The sequence below is a fragment of the Penaeus japonicus genome, unplaced genomic scaffold, assembly GCF_977035675.1.
Source record: "Penaeus japonicus unplaced genomic scaffold, GWHDUDI00000001_assembly GWHDUDI00000012, whole genome shotgun sequence".
Lineage (NCBI taxonomy): Eukaryota > Metazoa > Arthropoda > Malacostraca > Decapoda > Penaeidae > Penaeus > Penaeus japonicus.
In genome coordinates, this window is record NW_028234414.1 from 41,601,547 (window position 1) to 41,606,546 (window position 5,000).

The 5,000-nt window shown below is 45.2% G+C and overlaps 1 pseudogene; it reads left to right on the forward strand.

Annotated features, from left to right (window-relative positions):
• LOC122245636 (uncharacterized) overlaps nt 1-3,814 on the forward strand; it is a 15,244-nt pseudogene extending 11,430 nt beyond the window's left edge.
• Nucleotides 3,815-5,000: the final 1,186 nt, after the last annotated feature.

The following is a 5,000-nucleotide window of genomic DNA, read 5'->3' on the forward strand; positions in this document are numbered from 1 at the left end:
CCTCTTCTTCGTGTATTTATCCTTCTCTCTCTTCTCCCTCTTCTTCGTGTCTTTATCCTTCTCTCTCTTCTCCCTCTTCTTCGTGTCTTTATCCTTCTCTCTCTTTCTTCTCCCTCTTCTTCGTGTCTTTATCCTTCTCTTTCTTCTCCCTCTTCTTCGTGTCTTTATCCTTCTCTCTCTTTCTTCTCCCTCTTCTTCGTGTCTTTATCCTTCTCTCTCTTCTCCCTCTTCTTCGTGTCTTTATCCTTCTCTCTCTTTCTTCTCCCTCTTCTTCGTGTATTTATCCTTCTCTCTCTTCTCCCTCTTCTTCGTGTCTTTATCCTTCTCTTTCTTCTCCCTCTTCTTCGTGTCTTTATCCTTCTCTTTCTTCTCCCTCTTCTTCGTGTCTTTATCCTTCTCTTTCTTCTCCCTCTTCTTCGTGTCTTTATCCTTCTCTTTCTTCTCCCTCTTCTTCGTGTCTTTATCCTTCTCTCTCTTTCTTCTCCCTCTTCTTCGTGTCTTTATCCTTCTGTTTCTTCTCCCTCTTCTTCGTGTCTTTATCCTTCTCTTTCTTCTCCCTCTTCTTCGTGTCTTTATCCTTCTCTCTCTTCTCCCTCTTCTTCGTGTCTTTATCCTTCTCTCTCTTCTCCCTCTTCTTCGTGTCTTTATCCTTCTCTCTCTTCTCCCCTCTTCTTCGTGTCTTTATCCTTCTCTTTCTTCTCCCTCTTCTTCGTGTCTTTATCCTTCTCTCTCTTCTCCCCTCTTCTTCGTGTCTTTATCCTCCTCTTTCTTCTCCCTCTTCTTCGTGTCTTTATCCTTCTCTCTCTTCTCCCTCTTCTTCGTGTCTTTATCCTTCTCTCTCTTCTCCCCTCTTCTTCGTGTCTTTATCCTTCTGTTTCTTCTCCCTCTTCTTCATGTCTTTATCCTTCTTTCTTCTCCCTCTTCTTCGTGTCTTTATCCTTCTCTCTCTTCTCCCCTCTTCTTCGTGTCTTTATCCTCCTCTTTCTTCTCCCTCTTCTTCGTGTCTTTATCCTTCTGTTTCTTCTCCCTCTTCTTCGTGTCTTTATCCTTCTCTCTCTTCTCCCTCTTCTTCGTGTCTTTATCCTTCTCTCTCTTCTCCCTCTTCTTCGTGTCTTTATCCTTCTCTCTCTTCTCCCTCTTCTTCGTGTCTTTATCCTTCTCTCTCTTCTCCCTCTTCTTCGTGTCTTTATCCTTCTCTTTCTTCTCCCTCTTCTTCGTGTCTTTATCCTTCTCTTTCTTCTCCCTCTTCTTCGTGTCTTTATCCTTCTCTCTCTTCTCCCTCTTCTTCGTGTCTTTATCCTTCTCTCTCTTCTCCCTCTTCTTCGTGTCTTTATCCTTCTCTCTCTTCTCCCTCTTCTTCGTGTCTTTATCCTTCTCTCTCTTCTCCCCTCTTCTTCGTGTCTTTATCCTTCTCTTTCTTCTCCCTCTTCTTCGTGTCTTTATCCTTCTCTTTCTTCTCCCTCTTCTTCGTGTCTTTATCCTTCTCTTTCTTCTCCCTCTTCTTCGTGTCTTTATCCTTCTCTTTCTTCTCCCTCTTCTTCGTGTCTTTATCCTTCTCTCTCTTTCTTCTCCCTCTTCTTCGTGTCTTTATCCTTCTCTTTCTTCTCCCTCTTCTTCGTGTCTTTATCCTCCTCTTTTTTCTCCCTCTTCTTCGTGTCTTTATCCTTCTCTCTCTTCTCCCTCTTCTTCGTGTCTTTATCCTTCTCTTTCTTCTCCCTCTTCTTCGTGTCTTTATCCTTCTCTCTCTTCTCCCTCTTCTTCGTGTCTTTATCCTTCTCTTTCTTCTCCCTCTTCTTCGTGTCTTTATCCTTCTCTCTCTTCTTCCCTCTTCTTCGTGTCTTTATCCTTCTCTCTCTTCTCCCTCTTCTTCGTGTCTTTATCCTTCTCTCTCTTCTCCCTCTTCTTCGTGTCTTTATCCTTCTCTTTCTTCTCCCTCTTCTTCGTGTCTTTATCCTTCTCTTTCTTCTCCCTCTTCTTCGTGTCTTTATCCTTCTCTCTCTTCTTCCCTCTTCTTCGTGTCTTTATCCTTCTCTCTCTTCTCCCTCTTCTTCGTGTCTTTATCCTTCTCTTTCTTCTCCCTCTTCTTCGTGTCTTTATCCTTCTCTCTCTTCTCCCTCTTCTTCGTGTCTTTATCCTTCTCTTTCTTCTCCCTCTTCTTCGTGTCTTTATCCTTCTCTCTCTTCTCCCTCTTCTTCGTGTCTTTATCCTTCTCTTTCTTCTCCCTCTTCTTCGTGTCTTTATCCTTCTCTCTCTTCTCCCTCTTCTTCGTGTCTTTATCCTTCTCTTTCTTCTCCCTCTTCTTCGTGTCTTTATCCTTCTCTCTCTTCTCCTCTGGTAGATCTTGTTCCTCTTTCTTCTCCACTCTTCTTCGTGTCTTTATCCTTCTCTCTCTTCTCCCTCTTCTTCGTGTCTTTATCCTTCTCTCTCTTCTCCTCTGGTAGATCTTGTTCCTCTTTCTTCTCCACTCTTCTTCGTGTCTTTATCCTCCCGTTCTCCGTGTCTTCTCCTTTTATTGAGCGCCTTGTGTTTCTCGACCCTTTTCCTCCCCGCCTTCCGCTTTCGCTCCCCGCTCCGTGACCTTTTTTTCTCTCGTGCCTTCTTCGTCGCTCGGTCTTGTTCGCCCTCCCTTGCCTCGCCGTTCTCTCGTTCAGAGTCGCGCTATCCTTCTTCGCTGGTATCCCTCTTTCCTTATCCATTATCCCTTGTCCCTTATCTCTTATGTCATATCCCTTATTCCCTATTCTTTATCCCCTATCACTTATTCCTTGTTCCTTATCTCTTATCCCTTATTCCTTATCCTTTATTCCTTATTCCTTGTTCCTTATCCCTTACTCCTTATCTCTTATGCCTTATTCCTTGTTCCTTATCCCTTATTCCTTATCCCTTATCCCTTGTTCCATATTCCTTATCCCTTATTCCTTCTTCCTTATCCCTTATCTCTTATCCCTTATCCCTCATTCCTTATCCCTTGTTCCTTATCCCTTATGCCTTATCTCTTATTCCTTGTCCCTTATTCCTTATCCCTTATTTCTTTTCCCTTATCCCTTATTCCTTGTCCCTTTTTCCTTGTCGCTTATCCCTTATTCCTTATCCCCTATCACTTATTCCTCCTTCCTTATCCCTTATCCCTTGTTCCTTATCCCTTATGCCTTATCTCTTATTCCTTACCCCTTATCCCTTTTTCCTTATCCCTTATCCATTATCCCTTCTTCCTTATCCCTTGTTTCTTATTCCTTATCCCTTGTCCATCTTCCCTTATCCATTATCTCTTATCCCTTATCCCTTGTTCCTTATCCCTTATCCCTTATCCCTTATCCCTTATCCCTTATCCCTTATCCCTTATCCCTTACCCATGACAGTCTCTAACTAATTCAGTGGAGAGATTGAGCACAGGTGAATCCCTGGCATGCTATTATCAAAGTGTCTTATAAAACAACGTGTAACTATATAAATTCCTGTGTACTTTGCCCTCGGATTATTCCTCTTGATAGCCATGTAGGGAGGGACTTTCATACACGTCAATCGTTTAGTTTTGGTGGGAAGGAAATAATTTTTCAAATATAGATTATCCTTCATTCTCTCGTTTCTTCATTTCATAAACAAATAATCGACTTCTCGTTTCTGATCACAGGATGAAGACCGAAAATAATAAATAGCAATGCCACCGACCCCACCTTGACCGCGCTTTCCGTCTCGATCTCTCCAACCCCAGCTCTCCAACCCCTAGCCTTCCAACCCCCAGCCCTCCAACCCTAGCCTTCCAACCCCAGCTCTCCAACCCCAGCAAAAGGACTTTCACTTTACGCCCGACTAAACCGTAAAACCCCAACAACCATTGTACCGGGATGCGAAGAGCCACAAAGTCTGATTCACCCTGTACAAATGCTTGACGGGGGGAAGGGGGGAACGGGGGAGGGAGGGAGGGGTTGAGGGGGGAGGGAGGGAGGGAGGGAGGGGTTGAGGGGGAGGAAGGGAGGGAAGGATTGAGGGCGGGGTTGAGGGGGGGAGGGAGGGAGGGGTTAATGGGGGGAGGGAGGGAAGAGTTGAGGGGGAGGAAGAGGGAACGGGGGAGGGAGGGAGGGAGGGAGGGGTTGATGGGGGGGGAGGGGTTGATGGGGAACGGGGGAAGGGTTAAGGGGGAGGGAAGGCTGAGTTGAGGGGGAGGGAAGGGGGAACGGGGGAGGAAGGGTTGAGGGGTTGAGGGGTTGAGGTGTTGAAGGGGTGGGAGAGGATTGCTGGCTTCCTGATGATAGCTTTAGGTGGGTGGCGTTCGGGCAACAGCTTCCGTCCTGTCTGATGTTATTCCGTGTGATGAGTTGCGAGACCTTTGTGACTGCAGGCTCGGGGTGGTAGTGGTGGTGGTGGTGAGGGTTGGTCGTGGTAGCTGCGAGGGTGGTGGTGGTGGTGAGGGTCGTGGTTGCTGCGAGGGTGGTGGTGGTGGGGATAGTGATAGTTAGGGTTGCCAGAGTGGTAGTGGTGAGAGTCGTGGTAGCTGAGAGGGTGGTGGTGGTGGTGGGGATAGTGGTAGTCAGGGTTGCCAGAGTGGTAGCGGTTTTTGTACTTGTGAGAGTGGTAGATATAGTTCTCAGTGTTGTGATGTTAGTTGCAGTGGCGAGGGTGGTGATGGTAGTGGTAGTTATGATGACTGTGATGGTGGTGGTTGTGAAGCATGAGGTATGGCATGTGGTAGGAGAGATTGTGGTAGTGTATTATTGAGGTGGTTGAAGTCATTTTCACTGATTTTTAAGTTTATATTAATTATGAATAGGCTCGTATTCCACTGCAATCTGCCGACGTTATATTGTATAAGTAATTGGGTATTTCTTTTCTGCTGTTTCTGGTGTGATTTGGTCTGTGGGGCACATTATGCGTTGGTGTTCTGGTGTAACAAATGAATTGCAAAGATCTTTATAACCAGTCTGTAGTTTCCTTTTTTTTTATACGAAGAACGTTATATGTATATATATATATATATATATATATATATATATATATATATA